At 53.8% G+C, this 18,763-nt stretch overlaps 19 non-coding genes across 19 annotated transcripts; all 19 read left to right on the top strand.

Moving 5' to 3' along the window:
• Positions 1–1,191: 1,191 nt before the first annotated feature.
• On the top strand, positions 1,192–1,310 carry LOC126238300 (5S ribosomal RNA). Its single transcript, XR_007545314.1, has one exon. It is a non-coding gene; the product is annotated as a 5S ribosomal RNA (ribosomal RNA).
• Positions 1,311–2,153: 843 nt separating this feature from the next.
• Positions 2,154–2,272, top strand: LOC126238419 (5S ribosomal RNA). The gene has a single exon (XR_007545326.1). It is a non-coding gene; the product is annotated as a 5S ribosomal RNA (ribosomal RNA).
• An 844-nt stretch (positions 2,273–3,116) lies between these two features.
• On the top strand, positions 3,117–3,235 carry LOC126238537 (5S ribosomal RNA). The gene has a single exon (XR_007545337.1). It is a non-coding gene; the product is annotated as a 5S ribosomal RNA (ribosomal RNA).
• An 845-nt stretch (positions 3,236–4,080) lies between these two features.
• LOC126238655 (5S ribosomal RNA) lies at positions 4,081–4,199 on the top strand. Its single transcript, XR_007545350.1, has one exon. It is a non-coding gene; the product is annotated as a 5S ribosomal RNA (ribosomal RNA).
• Positions 4,200–5,044: 845 nt separating this feature from the next.
• LOC126237609 (5S ribosomal RNA) lies at positions 5,045–5,163 on the top strand. Its single transcript, XR_007545105.1, has one exon. It is a non-coding gene; the product is annotated as a 5S ribosomal RNA (ribosomal RNA).
• Positions 5,164–6,008: 845 nt separating this feature from the next.
• On the top strand, positions 6,009–6,127 carry LOC126237856 (5S ribosomal RNA). Its single transcript, XR_007545218.1, has one exon. It is a non-coding gene; the product is annotated as a 5S ribosomal RNA (ribosomal RNA).
• Positions 6,128–6,972: 845 nt separating this feature from the next.
• On the top strand, positions 6,973–7,091 carry LOC126237974 (5S ribosomal RNA). Its single transcript, XR_007545231.1, has one exon. It is a non-coding gene; the product is annotated as a 5S ribosomal RNA (ribosomal RNA).
• An 845-nt stretch (positions 7,092–7,936) lies between these two features.
• On the top strand, positions 7,937–8,055 carry LOC126238091 (5S ribosomal RNA). The gene has a single exon (XR_007545243.1). It is a non-coding gene; the product is annotated as a 5S ribosomal RNA (ribosomal RNA).
• Positions 8,056–8,915: 860 nt separating this feature from the next.
• LOC126238208 (5S ribosomal RNA) lies at positions 8,916–9,034 on the top strand. Its single transcript, XR_007545255.1, has one exon. It is a non-coding gene; the product is annotated as a 5S ribosomal RNA (ribosomal RNA).
• Positions 9,035–9,879: 845 nt separating this feature from the next.
• LOC126238247 (5S ribosomal RNA) lies at positions 9,880–9,998 on the top strand. Its single transcript, XR_007545266.1, has one exon. It is a non-coding gene; the product is annotated as a 5S ribosomal RNA (ribosomal RNA).
• Positions 9,999–10,843: 845 nt separating this feature from the next.
• On the top strand, positions 10,844–10,962 carry LOC126238259 (5S ribosomal RNA). The gene has a single exon (XR_007545278.1). It is a non-coding gene; the product is annotated as a 5S ribosomal RNA (ribosomal RNA).
• An 843-nt stretch (positions 10,963–11,805) lies between these two features.
• LOC126238271 (5S ribosomal RNA) lies at positions 11,806–11,924 on the top strand. The gene has a single exon (XR_007545289.1). It is a non-coding gene; the product is annotated as a 5S ribosomal RNA (ribosomal RNA).
• Positions 11,925–12,769: 845 nt separating this feature from the next.
• Positions 12,770–12,888, top strand: LOC126238283 (5S ribosomal RNA). Its single transcript, XR_007545300.1, has one exon. It is a non-coding gene; the product is annotated as a 5S ribosomal RNA (ribosomal RNA).
• An 843-nt stretch (positions 12,889–13,731) lies between these two features.
• Positions 13,732–13,850, top strand: LOC126238294 (5S ribosomal RNA). Its single transcript, XR_007545311.1, has one exon. It is a non-coding gene; the product is annotated as a 5S ribosomal RNA (ribosomal RNA).
• An 844-nt stretch (positions 13,851–14,694) lies between these two features.
• Positions 14,695–14,813, top strand: LOC126238306 (5S ribosomal RNA). Its single transcript, XR_007545315.1, has one exon. It is a non-coding gene; the product is annotated as a 5S ribosomal RNA (ribosomal RNA).
• Positions 14,814–15,657: 844 nt separating this feature from the next.
• Positions 15,658–15,776, top strand: LOC126238318 (5S ribosomal RNA). The gene has a single exon (XR_007545316.1). It is a non-coding gene; the product is annotated as a 5S ribosomal RNA (ribosomal RNA).
• Positions 15,777–16,621: 845 nt separating this feature from the next.
• Positions 16,622–16,740, top strand: LOC126238330 (5S ribosomal RNA). Its single transcript, XR_007545317.1, has one exon. It is a non-coding gene; the product is annotated as a 5S ribosomal RNA (ribosomal RNA).
• Positions 16,741–17,584: 844 nt separating this feature from the next.
• On the top strand, positions 17,585–17,703 carry LOC126238341 (5S ribosomal RNA). Its single transcript, XR_007545319.1, has one exon. It is a non-coding gene; the product is annotated as a 5S ribosomal RNA (ribosomal RNA).
• An 844-nt stretch (positions 17,704–18,547) lies between these two features.
• LOC126238353 (5S ribosomal RNA) lies at positions 18,548–18,666 on the top strand. The gene has a single exon (XR_007545320.1). It is a non-coding gene; the product is annotated as a 5S ribosomal RNA (ribosomal RNA).
• Positions 18,667–18,763: the final 97 nt, after the last annotated feature.

The following is an 18,763-nucleotide window of genomic DNA, read 5'->3' on the forward strand; positions in this document are numbered from 1 at the left end:
AAAAAAAATATAAAAAAAGGAAAAAAAATAAAAAAAGGAAAAAAAATACACCGGTTCTCGTAAAAAAAAATACACCGGTTCTCGTCCGATCACCGAAGTTAAGCATCATCGGGCCCGGTTAGTACTTGGATGGGTGACCGCCTAGGAAACCCGGGTGCTGTTGGCTCCCTTTCTTTTTTTTTTCCTTTTTATGTCGCTACTCCCGCCAGCCCTCTTTCCATACTACCCTTCTGTTGTGACAAAGACGTTTCCTTAAGCATTTTAAACTACTGTAATGGTGCGAAAACAAAAAAAAAAAAAACAAAACAAAAAAAGAAATACAAATGAACCAATAAAAATGGAACTTTTGGCTCCCCTGCATTTTTTCCTTTTTAAGTCGCCATCCTGCCAGCAGTCGTTTCATACTACCTTTCTGTTATGACAAAGATGCTTTCTTAAGCATTTTAAACTAATGCAACGGTACGATAATGCGGTAATTAACTCAGTTTGAGGGAGAATGTGCTAACGAAGTTTGCTGGGAAGTCTTTGAAAACGATAAAACAGTACGAATCTGCCCTGAAATGCGTCAGCGCCTATTGTTGTGCTGCACTGTACAGTTCCAAATTTGATTTGTAATCATAAATTTATTCTTTAGTCGCGTCGTCTAGTCCCGCAGACGTTTGTCGTGCTTGCGCCGTCATATGGACCACGACCCGAGCGGCAGCGAGCGGCAGTCGGGCAAAGTCGGGACAAGTCGGGACGGGGACGGGGACAGGGATAGGAATGGTGCGAATGCACTGCAAACTACGCACACACCTGGTGTGAGGCGAGGCGAGGCGAGGCGAGGCGAGGCGAGGCGAGGAAGCCCACATGCCACCAGTGGCGCCCTCCAGCACGACACTGCCACACCACGCACAGGCCCTCCGCTGGACACCAGGGACAAGATGCGTCCTCCGCTAGTGTCGAAGGCTGCACGCGCGCAGCGAATGACAGGAGGTGCAACGAGCAGCAGTGCGTCTCACACACGCGGCGGTGCGCCCGCTAATTCGGCCGTCGCTCTGCTGGGACGCCAGGCGCGCCCCCCGCGCCGTCCTCGAGGAACTGGCTGTTGTGGAAGGAAGTGCTTTCGTCAAATGCGGCCGAAAACTAACATTTTGTGTGTTGGGAGTAAAGCCGAACGCGAATTCTGCCGTGCTCCTACATTACATGAGCGCCAACGGCCATACCATGATGAATACACCGGTTCTCGTCCGATCACCGAAGTTAAGCATCATCGGGCCCGGTTAGTACTTGGATGGGTGACCGCCTGGGAAACCCGGGTGCTGTTGGCTGCCTTCCTTTTTTTTTTTTATTATTATGTCGCTACCCCTGCCAGCCCAATTTTCAAACTACCTTTCTGTTGTACAAAGATGCTTCCTTAAGCCTTTTAAACTACTGTAATGGTACGAAAATGCAGTAATTAACTCAGTTTGAGGGAGAATGTGCTAACCAAGTTTGCCAAGAAGACTTTGAAAACGACAAAACAGTACGAATCGGCAGGTGATTTCTGAAATACGTCACCGCCTATTTTTGTGTACGAGTGTAGAGTTCCAAATTTTTTTAATCACGAATTTATTCCTTAGTCGTCTCGTCTCGTCTCGTCCCGCAGACGTTTGTCGTGCTTGCGCTGTCATATGGACCACGACCCGAGCGGCAGCGAGCGGCAGTCGAGCAAAGTCGGGACAAGTCGGGACGGGGACGGGGACAGGGATAGGAATGGTGCGAATGCACTGCAAACTACGCACACACCTGGTGTGAGGCGAGGCGAGGCGAGGCGAGGCGAGGAAGCCCACATGCCACCAGTGGCGCCCTCCAGCACGACACTGCCACACCACGCACAGGCCCTCCGCTGGACACCAGGGACAAGATGCGTCCTCCGCTAGTGTCGAAGGCTGCACGCGCGCAGCGAATGACAGGAGGTGCAACGAGCAGCAGTGCGTCTCACACACGCGGCGGTGCGCCCGCTAATTCGGCCGTCGCTCTGCTGGGACGCCAGGCGCGCCCCCCGCGCCGTCCTCGAGGAACTGGCTGTTGTGGAAGGAAGTGCTTTCGTCAAATGCGGCCGAAAACTAACATTTTGTGTGTTGGGAGTAAAGCCGAACGCGAATTCTGCCGTGCTCCTACATTACATGAGCGCCAACGGCCATACCATGATGAATACACCGGTTCTCGTCCGATCACCGAAGTTAAGCATCATCGGGCCCGGTTAGTACTTGGATGGGTGACCGCCTGGGAAACCCGGGTGCTGTTGGCTGCCTTCCTTTTTTTTTTTTTATTATTATGTCGCTACCCCTGCCAGCCCAATTTTCAAACTACCTTTCTGTTGTACAAAGATGCTTCCTTAAGCCTTTTAAACTACTGTAATGGTACGAAAATGCAGTAATTAACTCAGTTTGAGGGAGAATGTGCTAACCAAGTTTGCCAAGAAGACTTTGAAAACGACAAAACAGTACGAATCGGCAGGTGATTTCTGAAATACGTCACCGCCTATTTTTGTGTACGAGTGTAGAGTTCCAAATTTTTTTAATCACGAATTTATTCCTTAGTCGTCTCGTCTCGTCTCGTCCCGCAGACGTTTGTCGTGCTTGCGCTGTCATATGGACCACGACCCGAGCGGCAGCGAGCGGCAGTCGAGCAAAGTCGGGACAAGTCGGGACGGGGACGGGGACAGGGATAGGAATGGTGCGAATGCACTGCAAACTACGCACACACCTGGTGTGAGGCGAGGCGAGGCGAGGCGAGGCGAGGAAGCCCACATGCCACCAGTGGCGCCCTCCAGCACGACACTGCCACACCACGCACAGGCCCTCCGCTGGACACCAGGGACAAGATGCGTCCTCCGCTAGTGTCGAAGGCTGCACGCGCGCAGCGAATGACAGGAGGTGCAACGAGCAGCAGTGCGTCTCACACACGCGGCGGTGCGCCCGCTAATTCGGCCGTCGCTCTGCTGGGACGCCAGGCGCGCCCCCCGCGCCGTCCTCGAGGAACTGGCTGTTGTGGAAGGAAGTGCTTTCGTCAAATGCGGCCGAAAACTAACATTTTGTGTGTTGGGAGTAAAGCCGAACGCGAATTCTGCCGTGCTCCTACATTACATGAGCGCCAACGGCCATACCATGATGAATACACCGGTTCTCGTCCGATCACCGAAGTTAAGCATCATCGGGCCCGGTTAGTACTTGGATGGGTGACCGCCTGGGAAACCCGGGTGCTGTTGGCTGCCTTCCTTTTTTTTTTTTTTATTATTATGTCGCTACCCCTGCCAGCCCAATTTTCAAACTACCTTTCTGTTGTACAAAGATGCTTCCTTAAGCCTTTTAAACTACTGTAATGGTACGAAAATGCAGTAATTAACTCAGTTTGAGGGAGAATGTGCTAACCAAGTTTGCCAAGAAGACTTTGAAAACGACAAAACAGTACGAATCGGCAGGTGATTTCTGAAATACGTCACCGCCTATTTTTGTGTACGAGTGTAGAGTTCCAAATTTTTTTAATCACGAATTTATTCCTTAGTCGTCTCGTCTCGTCTCGTCCCGCAGACGTTTGTCGTGCTTGCGCTGTCATATGGACCACGACCCGAGCGGCAGCGAGCGGCAGTCGAGCAAAGTCGGGACAAGTCGGGACGGGGACGGGGACAGGGATAGGAATGGTGCGAATGCACTGCAAACTACGCACACACCTGGTGTGAGGCGAGGCGAGGCGAGGCGAGGCGAGGAAGCCCACATGCCACCAGTGGCGCCCTCCAGCACGACACTGCCACACCACGCACAGGCCCTCCGCTGGACACCAGGGACAAGATGCGTCCTCCGCTAGTGTCGAAGGCTGCACGCGCGCAGCGAATGACAGGAGGTGCAACGAGCAGCAGTGCGTCTCACACACGCGGCGGTGCGCCCGCTAATTCGGCCGTCGCTCTGCTGGGACGCCAGGCGCGCCCCCCGCGCCGTCCTCGAGGAACTGGCTGTTGTGGAAGGAAGTGCTTTCGTCAAATGCGGCCGAAAACTAACATTTTGTGTGTTGGGAGTAAAGCCGAACGCGAATTCTGCCGTGCTCCTACATTACATGAGCGCCAACGGCCATACCATGATGAATACACCGGTTCTCGTCCGATCACCGAAGTTAAGCATCATCGGGCCCGGTTAGTACTTGGATGGGTGACCGCCTGGGAAACCCGGGTGCTGTTGGCTGCCTTCCTTTTTTTTTTTTTTATTATTATGTCGCTACCCCTGCCAGCCCAATTTTCAAACTACCTTTCTGTTGTACAAAGATGCTTCCTTAAGCCTTTTAAACTACTGTAATGGTACGAAAATGCAGTAATTAACTCAGTTTGAGGGAGAATGTGCTAACCAAGTTTGCCAAGAAGACTTTGAAAACGACAAAACAGTACGAATCGGCAGGTGATTTCTGAAATACGTCACCGCCTATTTTTGTGTACGAGTGTAGAGTTCCAAATTTTTTTAATCACGAATTTATTCCTTAGTCGTCTCGTCTCGTCTCGTCCCGCAGACGTTTGTCGTGCTTGCGCTGTCATATGGACCACGACCCGAGCGGCAGCGAGCGGCAGTCGAGCAAAGTCGGGACAAGTCGGGACGGGGACGGGGACAGGGATAGGAATGGTGCGAATGCACTGCAAACTACGCACACACCTGGTGTGAGGCGAGGCGAGGCGAGGCGAGGCGAGGAAGCCCACATGCCACCAGTGGCGCCCTCCAGCACGACACTGCCACACCACGCACAGGCCCTCCGCTGGACACCAGGGACAAGATGCGTCCTCCGCTAGTGTCGAAGGCTGCACGCGCGCAGCGAATGACAGGAGGTGCAACGAGCAGCAGTGCGTCTCACACACGCGGCGGTGCGCCCGCTAATTCGGCCGTCGCTCTGCTGGGACGCCAGGCGCGCCCCCCGCGCCGTCCTCGAGGAACTGGCTGTTGTGGAAGGAAGTGCTTTCGTCAAATGCGGCCGAAAACTAACATTTTGTGTGTTGGGAGTAAAGCCGAACGCGAATTCTGCCGTGCTCCTACATTACATGAGCGCCAACGGCCATACCATGATGAATACACCGGTTCTCGTCCGATCACCGAAGTTAAGCATCATCGGGCCCGGTTAGTACTTGGATGGGTGACCGCCTGGGAAACCCGGGTGCTGTTGGCTGCCTTCCTTTTTTTTTTTTTTATTATTATGTCGCTACCCCTGCCAGCCCAATTTTCAAACTACCTTTCTGTTGTACAAAGATGCTTCCTTAAGCCTTTTAAACTACTGTAATGGTACGAAAATGCAGTAATTAACTCAGTTTGAGGGAGAATGTGCTAACCAAGTTTGCCAAGAAGACTTTGAAAACGACAAAACAGTACGAATCGGCAGGTGATTTCTGAAATACGTCACCGCCTATTTTTGTGTACGAGTGTAGAGTTCCAAATTTTTTTAATCACGAATTTATTCCTTAGTCGTCTCGTCTCGTCTCGTCCCGCAGACGTTTGTCGTGCTTGCGCTGTCATATGGACCACGACCCGAGCGGCAGCGAGCGGCAGTCGAGCAAAGTCGGGACAAGTCGGGACGGGGACGGGGACAGGGATAGGAATGGTGCGAATGCACTGCAAACTACGCACACACCTGGTGTGAGGCGAGGCGAGGCGAGGCGAGGCGAGGAAGCCCACATGCCACCAGTGGCGCCCTCCAGCACGACACTGCCACACCACGCACAGGCCCTCCGCTGGACACCAGGGACAAGATGCGTCCTCCGCTAGTGTCGAAGGCTGCACGCGCGCAGCGAATGACAGGAGGTGCAACGAGCAGCAGTGCGTCTCACACACGCGGCGGTGCGCCCGCTAATTCGGCCGTCGCTCTGCTGGGACGCCAGGCGCGCCCCCCGCGCCGTCCTCGAGGAACTGGCTGTTGTGGAAGGAAGTGCTTTCGTCAAATGCGGCCGAAAACTAACATTTTGTGTGTTGGGAGTAAAGCCGAACGCGAATTCTGCCGTGCTCCTACATTACATGAGCGCCAACGGCCATACCATGATGAATACACCGGTTCTCGTCCGATCACCGAAGTTAAGCATCATCGGGCCCGGTTAGTACTTGGATGGGTGACCGCCTGGGAAACCCGGGTGCTGTTGGCTGCCTTCCTTTTTTTTTTTTTTATTATTATGTCGCTACCCCTGCCAGCCCAATTTTCAAACTACCTTTCTGTTGTACAAAGATGCTTCCTTAAGCCTTTTAAACTACTGTAATGGTACGAAAATGCAGTAATTAACTCAGTTTGAGGGAGAATGTGCTAACCAAGTTTGCCAAGAAGACTTTGAAAACGACAAAACAGTACGAATCGGCAGGTGATTTCTGAAATACGTCACCGCCTATTTTTGTGTACGAGTGTAGAGTTCCAAATTTTTTTAATCACGAATTTATTCCTTAGTCGTCTCGTCTCGTCTCGTCCCGCAGACGTTTGTCGTGCTTGCGCTGTCATATGGACCACGACCCGAGCGGCAGCGAGCGGCAGTCGAGCAAAGTCGGGACAAGTCGGGACGGGGACGGGGACAGGGATAGGAATGGTGCGAATGCACTGCAAACTACGCACACACCTGGTGTGAGGCGAGGCGAGGCGAGGCGAGGCGAGGAAGCCCACATGCCACCAGTGGCGCCCTCCAGCACGACACTGCCACACCACGCACAGGCCCTCCGCTGGACACCAGGGACAAGATGCGTCCTCCGCTAGTGTCGAAGGCTGCACGCGCGCAGCGAATGACAGGAGGTGCAACGAGCAGCAGTGCGTCTCACACACGCGGCGGTGCGCCCGCTAATTCGGCCGTCGCTCTGCTGGGACGCCAGGCGCGCCCCCCGCGCCGTCCTCGAGGAACTGGCTGTTGTGGAAGGAAGTGCTTTCGTCAAATGCGGCCGAAAACTAACATTTTGTGTGTTGGGAGTAAAGCCGAACGCGAATTCTGCCGTGCTCCTACATTACATGAGCGCCAACGGCCATACCATGATGAATACACCGGTTCTCGTCCGATCACCGAAGTTAAGCATCATCGGGCCCGGTTAGTACTTGGATGGGTGACCGCCTGGGAAACCCGGGTGCTGTTGGCTGCCTTCCTTTTTTTTTTTTTTATTATTATGTCGCTACCCCTGCCAGCCCAATTTTCAAACTACCTTTCTGTTGTACAAAGATGCTTCCTTAAGCCTTTTAAACTACTGTAATGGTACGAAAATGCAGTAATTAACTCAGTTTGAGGGAGAATGTGCTAACCAAGTTTGCCAAGAAGACTTTGAAAACGACAAAACAGTACGAATCGGCAGGTGATTTCTGAAATACGTCACCGCCTATTTTTGTGTACGAGTGTAGAGTTCCAAATTTTTTTAATCACGAATTTATTCCTTAGTCGTCTCGTCTCGTCTCGTCCCGCAGACGTTTGTCGTGCTTGCGCTGTCATATGGACCACGACCCGAGCGGCAGCGAGCGGCAGTCGAGCAAAGTCGGGACAAGTCGGGACGGGGACGGGGACAGGGATAGGAATGGTGCGAATGCACTGCAAACTACGCACACACCTGGTGTGAGGCGAGGCGAGGCGAGGCGAGGCGAGGAAGCCCACATGCCACCAGTGGCGCCCTCCAGCACGACACTGCCACACCACGCACAGGCCCTCCGCTGGACACCAGGGACAAGATGCGTCCTCCGCTAGTGTCGAAGGCTGCACGCGCGCAGCGAATGACAGGAGGTGCAACGAGCAGCAGTGCGTCTCACACACGCGGCGGTGCGCCCGCTAATTCGGCCGTCGCTCTGCTGGGACGCCAGGCGCGCCCCCCGCGCCGTCCTCGAGGAACTGGCTGTTGTGGAAGGAAGTGCTTTCGTCAAATGCGGCCGAAAACTAACATTTTGTGTGTTGGGAGTAAAGCCGAACGCGAATTCTGCCGTGCTCCTACATTACATGAGCGCCAACGGCCATACCATGATGAATACACCGGTTCTCGTCCGATCACCGAAGTTAAGCATCATCGGGCCCGGTTAGTACTTGGATGGGTGACCGCCTGGGAAACCCGGGTGCTGTTGGCTGCCTTCCTTTTTTTTTTTTTTATTATTATGTCGCTACCCCTGCCAGCCCAATTTTCAAACTACCTTTCTGTTGTACAAAGATGCTTCCTTAAGCCTTTTAAACTACTGTAATGGTACGAAAATGCAGTAATTAACTCAGTTTGAGGGAGAATGTGCTAACCAAGTTTGCCAAGAAGACTTTGAAAACGACAAAACAGTACGAATCGGCAGGTGATTTCTGAAATACGTCACCGCCTATTTTTGTGTACGAGTGTAGAGTTCCAAATTTTTTTAATCACGAATTTATTCCTTAGTCGTCTCGTCTCGTCTCGTCCCGCAGACGTTTGTCGTGCTTGCGCTGTCATATGGACCACGACCCGAGCGGCAGCGAGCGGCAGTCGAGCAAAGTCGGGACAAGTCGGGACGGGGACGGGGACAGGGATAGGAATGGTGCGAATGCACTGCAAACTACGCACACACCTGGTGTGAGGCGAGGCGAGGCGAGGCGAGGCGAGGCGAGGCGAGGCGAGGAAGCCCACATGCCACCAGTGGCGCCCTCCAGCACGACACTGCCACACCACGCACAGGCCCTCCGCTGGACACCAGGGACAAGATGCGTCCTCCGCTAGTGTCGAAGGCTGCACGCGCGCAGCGAATGACAGGAGGTGCAACGAGCAGCAGTGCGTCTCACACACGCGGCGGTGCGCCCGCTAATTCGGCCGTCGCTCTGCTGGGACGCCAGGCGCGCCCCCCGCGCCGTCCTCGAGGAACTGGCTGTTGTGGAAGGAAGTGCTTTCGTCAAATGCGGCCGAAAACTAACATTTTGTGTGTTGGGAGTAAAGCCGAACGCGAATTCTGCCGTGCTCCTACATTACATGAGCGCCAACGGCCATACCATGATGAATACACCGGTTCTCGTCCGATCACCGAAGTTAAGCATCATCGGGCCCGGTTAGTACTTGGATGGGTGACCGCCTGGGAAACCCGGGTGCTGTTGGCTGCCTTCCTTTTTTTTTTTTTTATTATTATGTCGCTACCCCTGCCAGCCCAATTTTCAAACTACCTTTCTGTTGTACAAAGATGCTTCCTTAAGCCTTTTAAACTACTGTAATGGTACGAAAATGCAGTAATTAACTCAGTTTGAGGGAGAATGTGCTAACCAAGTTTGCCAAGAAGACTTTGAAAACGACAAAACAGTACGAATCGGCAGGTGATTTCTGAAATACGTCACCGCCTATTTTTGTGTACGAGTGTAGAGTTCCAAATTTTTTTAATCACGAATTTATTCCTTAGTCGTCTCGTCTCGTCTCGTCCCGCAGACGTTTGTCGTGCTTGCGCTGTCATATGGACCACGACCCGAGCGGCAGCGAGCGGCAGTCGAGCAAAGTCGGGACAAGTCGGGACGGGGACGGGGACAGGGATAGGAATGGTGCGAATGCACTGCAAACTACGCACACACCTGGTGTGAGGCGAGGCGAGGCGAGGCGAGGCGAGGAAGCCCACATGCCACCAGTGGCGCCCTCCAGCACGACACTGCCACACCACGCACAGGCCCTCCGCTGGACACCAGGGACAAGATGCGTCCTCCGCTAGTGTCGAAGGCTGCACGCGCGCAGCGAATGACAGGAGGTGCAACGAGCAGCAGTGCGTCTCACACACGCGGCGGTGCGCCCGCTAATTCGGCCGTCGCTCTGCTGGGACGCCAGGCGCGCCCCCCGCGCCGTCCTCGAGGAACTGGCTGTTGTGGAAGGAAGTGCTTTCGTCAAATGCGGCCGAAAACTAACATTTTGTGTGTTGGGAGTAAAGCCGAACGCGAATTCTGCCGTGCTCCTACATTACATGAGCGCCAACGGCCATACCATGATGAATACACCGGTTCTCGTCCGATCACCGAAGTTAAGCATCATCGGGCCCGGTTAGTACTTGGATGGGTGACCGCCTGGGAAACCCGGGTGCTGTTGGCTGCCTTCCTTTTTTTTTTTTTTATTATTATGTCGCTACCCCTGCCAGCCCAATTTTCAAACTACCTTTCTGTTGTACAAAGATGCTTCCTTAAGCCTTTTAAACTACTGTAATGGTACGAAAATGCAGTAATTAACTCAGTTTGAGGGAGAATGTGCTAACCAAGTTTGCCAAGAAGACTTTGAAAACGACAAAACAGTACGAATCGGCAGGTGATTTCTGAAATACGTCACCGCCTATTTTTGTGTACGAGTGTAGAGTTCCAAATTTTTTTAATCACGAATTTATTCCTTAGTCGTCTCGTCTCGTCTCGTCCCGCAGACGTTTGTCGTGCTTGCGCTGTCATATGGACCACGACCCGAGCGGCAGCGAGCGGCAGTCGAGCAAAGTCGGGACAAGTCGGGACGGGGACGGGGACAGGGATAGGAATGGTGCGAATGCACTGCAAACTACGCACACACCTGGTGTGAGGCGAGGCGAGGCGAGGCGAGGCGAGGAAGCCCACATGCCACCAGTGGCGCCCTCCAGCACGACACTGCCACACCACGCACAGGCCCTCCGCTGGACACCAGGGACAAGATGCGTCCTCCGCTAGTGTCGAAGGCTGCACGCGCGCAGCGAATGACAGGAGGTGCAACGAGCAGCAGTGCGTCTCACACACGCGGCGGTGCGCCCGCTAATTCGGCCGTCGCTCTGCTGGGACGCCAGGCGCGCCCCCCGCGCCGTCCTCGAGGAACTGGCTGTTGTGGAAGGAAGTGCTTTCGTCAAATGCGGCCGAAAACTAACATTTTGTGTGTTGGGAGTAAAGCCGAACGCGAATTCTGCCGTGCTCCTACATTACATGAGCGCCAACGGCCATACCATGATGAATACACCGGTTCTCGTCCGATCACCGAAGTTAAGCATCATCGGGCCCGGTTAGTACTTGGATGGGTGACCGCCTGGGAAACCCGGGTGCTGTTGGCTGCCTTCCTTTTTTTTTTTTATTATTATGTCGCTACCCCTGCCAGCCCAATTTTCAAACTACCTTTCTGTTGTACAAAGATGCTTCCTTAAGCCTTTTAAACTACTGTAATGGTACGAAAATGCAGTAATTAACTCAGTTTGAGGGAGAATGTGCTAACCAAGTTTGCCAAGAAGACTTTGAAAACGACAAAACAGTACGAATCGGCAGGTGATTTCTGAAATACGTCACCGCCTATTTTTGTGTACGAGTGTAGAGTTCCAAATTTTTTTAATCACGAATTTATTCCTTAGTCGTCTCGTCTCGTCTCGTCCCGCAGACGTTTGTCGTGCTTGCGCTGTCATATGGACCACGACCCGAGCGGCAGCGAGCGGCAGTCGAGCAAAGTCGGGACAAGTCGGGACGGGGACGGGGACAGGGATAGGAATGGTGCGAATGCACTGCAAACTACGCACACACCTGGTGTGAGGCGAGGCGAGGCGAGGCGAGGCGAGGAAGCCCACATGCCACCAGTGGCGCCCTCCAGCACGACACTGCCACACCACGCACAGGCCCTCCGCTGGACACCAGGGACAAGATGCGTCCTCCGCTAGTGTCGAAGGCTGCACGCGCGCAGCGAATGACAGGAGGTGCAACGAGCAGCAGTGCGTCTCACACACGCGGCGGTGCGCCCGCTAATTCGGCCGTCGCTCTGCTGGGACGCCAGGCGCGCCCCCCGCGCCGTCCTCGAGGAACTGGCTGTTGTGGAAGGAAGTGCTTTCGTCAAATGCGGCCGAAAACTAACATTTTGTGTGTTGGGAGTAAAGCCGAACGCGAATTCTGCCGTGCTCCTACATTACATGAGCGCCAACGGCCATACCATGATGAATACACCGGTTCTCGTCCGATCACCGAAGTTAAGCATCATCGGGCCCGGTTAGTACTTGGATGGGTGACCGCCTGGGAAACCCGGGTGCTGTTGGCTGCCTTCCTTTTTTTTTTTTTTATTATTATGTCGCTACCCCTGCCAGCCCAATTTTCAAACTACCTTTCTGTTGTACAAAGATGCTTCCTTAAGCCTTTTAAACTACTGTAATGGTACGAAAATGCAGTAATTAACTCAGTTTGAGGGAGAATGTGCTAACCAAGTTTGCCAAGAAGACTTTGAAAACGACAAAACAGTACGAATCGGCAGGTGATTTCTGAAATACGTCACCGCCTATTTTTGTGTACGAGTGTAGAGTTCCAAATTTTTTTAATCACGAATTTATTCCTTAGTCGTCTCGTCTCGTCTCGTCCCGCAGACGTTTGTCGTGCTTGCGCTGTCATATGGACCACGACCCGAGCGGCAGCGAGCGGCAGTCGAGCAAAGTCGGGACAAGTCGGGACGGGGACGGGGACAGGGATAGGAATGGTGCGAATGCACTGCAAACTACGCACACACCTGGTGTGAGGCGAGGCGAGGCGAGGCGAGGCGAGGAAGCCCACATGCCACCAGTGGCGCCCTCCAGCACGACACTGCCACACCACGCACAGGCCCTCCGCTGGACACCAGGGACAAGATGCGTCCTCCGCTAGTGTCGAAGGCTGCACGCGCGCAGCGAATGACAGGAGGTGCAACGAGCAGCAGTGCGTCTCACACACGCGGCGGTGCGCCCGCTAATTCGGCCGTCGCTCTGCTGGGACGCCAGGCGCGCCCCCCGCGCCGTCCTCGAGGAACTGGCTGTTGTGGAAGGAAGTGCTTTCGTCAAATGCGGCCGAAAACTAACATTTTGTGTGTTGGGAGTAAAGCCGAACGCGAATTCTGCCGTGCTCCTACATTACATGAGCGCCAACGGCCATACCATGATGAATACACCGGTTCTCGTCCGATCACCGAAGTTAAGCATCATCGGGCCCGGTTAGTACTTGGATGGGTGACCGCCTGGGAAACCCGGGTGCTGTTGGCTGCCTTCCTTTTTTTTTTTTATTATTATGTCGCTACCCCTGCCAGCCCAATTTTCAAACTACCTTTCTGTTGTACAAAGATGCTTCCTTAAGCCTTTTAAACTACTGTAATGGTACGAAAATGCAGTAATTAACTCAGTTTGAGGGAGAATGTGCTAACCAAGTTTGCCAAGAAGACTTTGAAAACGACAAAACAGTACGAATCGGCAGGTGATTTCTGAAATACGTCACCGCCTATTTTTGTGTACGAGTGTAGAGTTCCAAATTTTTTTAATCACGAATTTATTCCTTAGTCGTCTCGTCTCGTCTCGTCCCGCAGACGTTTGTCGTGCTTGCGCTGTCATATGGACCACGACCCGAGCGGCAGCGAGCGGCAGTCGAGCAAAGTCGGGACAAGTCGGGACGGGGACGGGGACAGGGATAGGAATGGTGCGAATGCACTGCAAACTACGCACACACCTGGTGTGAGGCGAGGCGAGGCGAGGCGAGGCGAGGAAGCCCACATGCCACCAGTGGCGCCCTCCAGCACGACACTGCCACACCACGCACAGGCCCTCCGCTGGACACCAGGGACAAGATGCGTCCTCCGCTAGTGTCGAAGGCTGCACGCGCGCAGCGAATGACAGGAGGTGCAACGAGCAGCAGTGCGTCTCACACACGCGGCGGTGCGCCCGCTAATTCGGCCGTCGCTCTGCTGGGACGCCAGGCGCGCCCCCCGCGCCGTCCTCGAGGAACTGGCTGTTGTGGAAGGAAGTGCTTTCGTCAAATGCGGCCGAAAACTAACATTTTGTGTGTTGGGAGTAAAGCCGAACGCGAATTCTGCCGTGCTCCTACATTACATGAGCGCCAACGGCCATACCATGATGAATACACCGGTTCTCGTCCGATCACCGAAGTTAAGCATCATCGGGCCCGGTTAGTACTTGGATGGGTGACCGCCTGGGAAACCCGGGTGCTGTTGGCTGCCTTCCTTTTTTTTTTTTTTATTATTATGTCGCTACCCCTGCCAGCCCAATTTTCAAACTACCTTTCTGTTGTACAAAGATGCTTCCTTAAGCCTTTTAAACTACTGTAATGGTACGAAAATGCAGTAATTAACTCAGTTTGAGGGAGAATGTGCTAACCAAGTTTGCCAAGAAGACTTTGAAAACGACAAAACAGTACGAATCGGCAGGTGATTTCTGAAATACGTCACCGCCTATTTTTGTGTACGAGTGTAGAGTTCCAAATTTTTTTAATCACGAATTTATTCCTTAGTCGTCTCGTCTCGTCTCGTCCCGCAGACGTTTGTCGTGCTTGCGCTGTCATATGGACCACGACCCGAGCGGCAGCGAGCGGCAGTCGAGCAAAGTCGGGACAAGTCGGGACGGGGACGGGGACAGGGATAGGAATGGTGCGAATGCACTGCAAACTACGCACACACCTGGTGTGAGGCGAGGCGAGGCGAGGCGAGGCGAGGAAGCCCACATGCCACCAGTGGCGCCCTCCAGCACGACACTGCCACACCACGCACAGGCCCTCCGCTGGACACCAGGGACAAGATGCGTCCTCCGCTAGTGTCGAAGGCTGCACGCGCGCAGCGAATGACAGGAGGTGCAACGAGCAGCAGTGCGTCTCACACACGCGGCGGTGCGCCCGCTAATTCGGCCGTCGCTCTGCTGGGACGCCAGGCGCGCCCCCGCGCCGTCCTCGAGGAACTGGCTGTTGTGGAAGGAAGTGCTTTCGTCAAATGCGGCCGAAAACTAACATTTTGTGTGTTGGGAGTAAAGCCGAACGCGAATTCTGCCGTGCTCCTACATTACATGAGCGCCAACGGCCATACCATGATGAATACACCGGTTCTCGTCCGATCACCGAAGTTAAGCATCATCGGGCCCGGTTAGTACTTGGATGGGTGACCGCCTGGGAAACCCGGGTGCTGTTGGCTGCCTTCCTTTTTTTTTTTTTATTATTATGTCGCTACCCCTGCCAGCCCAATTTTCAAACTACCTTTCTGTTGTACAAAGATGCTTCCTTAAGCCTTTTAAACTACTGTAATGGTACGAAAATGCAGTAATTAACTCAGTTTGAGGGAGAATGTGCTAACCAAGTTTGCCAAGAAGACTTTGAAAACGACAAAACAGTACGAATCGGCAGGTGATTTCTGAAATACGTCACCGCCTATTTTTGTGTACGAGTGTAGAGTTCCAAATTTTTTTAATCACGAATTTATTCCTTAGTCGTCTCGTCTCGTCTCGTCCCGCAGACGTTTGTCGTGCTTGCGCTGTCATATGGACCACGACCCGAGCGGCAGCGAGCGGCAGTCGAGCAAAGTCGGGACAAGTCGGGACGGGGACGGGGACAGGGATAGGAATGGTGCGAATGCACTGCAAACTACGCACACACCTGGTGTGAGGCGAGGCGAGGCGAGGCGAGGCGAGGAAGCCCACATGCCACCAGTGGCGCCCTCCAGCACGACACTGCCACACCACGCACAGGCCCTCCGCTGGACACCAGGGACAAGATGCGTCCTCCGCTAGTGTCGAAGGCTGCACGCGCGCAGCGAATGACAGGAGGTGCAACGAGCAGCAGTGCGTCTCACACACGCGGCGGTGCGCCCGCTAATTCGGCCGTCGCTCTGCTGGGACGCCAGGCGCGCCCCCCGCGCCGTCCTCGAGGAACTGGCTGTTGTGGAAGGAAGTGCTTTCGTCAAATGCGGCCGAAAACTAACATTTTGTGTGTTGGGAGTAAAGCCGAACGCGAATTCTGCCGTGCTCCTACATTACATGAGCGCCAACGGCCATACCATGATGAATACACCGGTTCTCGTCCGATCACCGAAGTTAAGCATCATCGGGCCCGGTTAGTACTTGGATGGGTGACCGCCTGGGAAACCCGGGTGCTGTTGGCTGCCTTCCTTTTTTTTTTTTTTATTATTATGTCGCTACCCCTGCCAGCCCAATTTTCAAACTACCTTTCTGTTGTACAAAGATGCTTCCTTAAGCCTTTTAAACTACTGTAATGGTACGAAAATGCAGTAATTAACTCAGTTTGAGGGAGAATGTGCTAACCAAGTTTGCCAAGAAGACTTTGAAAACGACAAAACAGTACGAATCGGCAGGTGATTTCTGAAATACGTCACCGCCTATTTTTGTGTACGAGTGTAGAGTTCCAAATTTTTTTAATCACGAATTTATTCCTTAGTCGTCTCGTCTCGTCTCGTCCCGCAGACGTTTGTCGTGCTTGCGCTGTCATATGGACCACGACCCGAGCGGCAGCGAGCGGCAGTCGAGCAAAGTCGGGACAAGTCGGGACGGGGACGGGGACAGGGATAGGAATGGTGCGAATGCACTGCAAACTACGCACACACCTGGTGTGAGGCGAGGCGAGGCGAGGCGAGGCGAGGAAGCCCACATGCCACCAGTGGCGCCCTCCAGCACGACACTGCCACACCACGCACAGGCCCTCCGCTGGACACCAGGGACAAGATGCGTCCTCCGCTAGTGTCGAAGGCTGCACGCGCGCAGCGAATGACAGGAGGTGCAACGAGCAGCAGTGCGTCTCACACACGCGGCGGTGCGCCCGCTAATTCGGCCGTCGCTCTGCTGGGACGCCAGGCGCGCCCCCCGCGCCGTCCTCGAGGAACTGGCTGTTGTGGAAGGAAGTGCTTTCGTCAAATGCGGCCGAAAACTAACATTTTGTGTGTTGGGAGTAAAGCCGAACGCGAATTCTGCCGTGCTCCTACATTACATGAGCGCCAACGGCCATACCATGATGAATACACCGGTTCTCGTCCGATCACCGAAGTTAAGCATCATCGGGCCCGGTTAGTACTTGGATGGGTGACCGCCTGGGAAACCCGGGTGCTGTTGGCTGCCTTCCTTTTTTTTTTTTTATTATTATGTCGCTACCCCTGCCAGCCCAATTTTCAAACTACCTTTCTGTTGTACAAAGATGCTTCCTTAAGCCTTTTAAACTACTGTAATGGTACGAAAATGCAGTAATTAACTCAGTTTGAGGGAGAATGTGCTAACCAAGTTTGCCAAGAAGACTTTGAAAACGACAAAACAGTACGAATCGGCAGGTGATTTCTGAAATACGTCACCGCCTATTTTTGTGTACGAGTGTAGAGTTCCAAATTTTTTTAATCACGAATTTATTCCTTAGTCGTCTCGTCTCGTCTCGTCCCGCAGACGTTTGTCGTGCTTGCGCTGTCATATGGACCACGACCCGAGCGGCAGCGAGCGGCAGTCGAGCAAAGTCGGGACAAGTCGGGACGGGGACGGGGACAGGGATAGGAATGGTGCGAATGCACTGCAAACTACGCACACACCTGGTGTGAGGCGAGGCGAGGCGAGGCGAGGCGAGGAAGCCCACATGCCACCAGTGGCGCCCTCCAGCACGACACTGCCACACCACGCACAGGCCCTCCGCTGGACACCAGGGACAAGATGCGTCCTCCGCTAGTGTCGAAGGCTGCACGCGCGCAGCGAATGACAGGAGGTGCAACGAGCAGCAGTGCGTCTCACACACGCGGCGGTGCGCCCGCTAATTCGGCCGTCGCTCTGCTGGGACGCCAGGCGCGCCCCCCGCGCCGTCCTCGAGGAACTGGCTGTTGTGGAAGGAAGTGCTTTCGTCAAATGCGGCCGAAAACTAACATTTTGTGTGTTGGGAGTAAAGCCGAACGCGAATTCTGCCGTGCTCCTACATTACATGAGCGCCAACGGCCATACCATGATGAATACACCGGTTCTCGTCCGATCACCGAAGTTAAGCATCATCGGGCCCGGTTAGTACTTGGATGGGTGACCGCCTGGGAAACCCGGGTGCTGTTGGCTGCCTTCCTTTTTTTTTTTTTATTATTATGTCGCTACCCCTGCCAGCCCAATTTTCAAACTACCTTTCTGTTGTACAAAGATGCTTCCTTAAGCCTTTTAAACTACTGTAATGGTACGAAAATGCAGTAATTAACTCAGTTTGAGGGAGAATGTGCTAACCAAGTTTGCCAAGAAGACTTTGAAAACGACAAAACAGTACGAATCGGCAGGTGATTTCTGAAATACGTCACCGCCTATTTTTGTGTACGAGTGTAGAGTTCCAAATTTTTTTAATCACGAATTTATTCCTTAGTCGTCTCGTCTCGTCTCGTCCCGCAGACGTTTGTCGTGCTTGCGCTGTCATATGGACCACGACCCGAGCGGCAGCGAGCGGCAGTCGAGCAAAGTCGGGACAAGTCGGGACGGGGACGGGGACAGGGATAGGAATGGTGCGAATGCACTGCAAACTACGCACACACCTGGTGTGAGGCGAGGCGAGGCGAGGCGAGGCGAGGAAGCCCACATGCCACCAGTGGCGCCCTCCAGCACGACACTGCCACACCACGCACAGGCCCTCCGCTGGACACCAGGGACAAGATGCGTCCTCCGCTAGTGTCGAAGGCTGCACGCGCGCAGCGAATGACAGGAGGTGCAACGAGCAGCAGTGCGTCTCACACACGCGGCGGTGCGCCCGCTAATTCGGCCGTCGCTCTGCTGGGACGCCAGGCGCGCCCCCCGCGCCGTCCTCGAGGAACTGGCTGTTGTGGAAGGAAGTGCTTTCGTCAAATGCGGCCGAAAACTAACATTTTGTGTGTTGGGAGTAAAGCCGAACGCGAATTCTGCCGTGCTCCTACATTACATGAGCGCCAACGGCCATACCATGATGAATACACCGGTTCTCGTCCGATCACCGAAGTTAAGCATCATCGGGCCCGGTTAGTACTTGGATGGGTGACCGCCTGGGAAACCCGGGTGCTGTTGGCTGCCTTCCTTTTTTTTTTTTTTATTATTATGTCGCTACCCCTGCCAGCCCAATTTTCAAACTACCTTTCTGTTGTACAAAGATGCTTCCTTAAGCCTT

Source organism: Schistocerca nitens, chromosome 2 (genome assembly GCF_023898315.1).
Source record: "Schistocerca nitens isolate TAMUIC-IGC-003100 chromosome 2, iqSchNite1.1, whole genome shotgun sequence".
Taxonomy (NCBI): Eukaryota; Metazoa; Arthropoda; class Insecta; order Orthoptera; family Acrididae; genus Schistocerca; species Schistocerca nitens.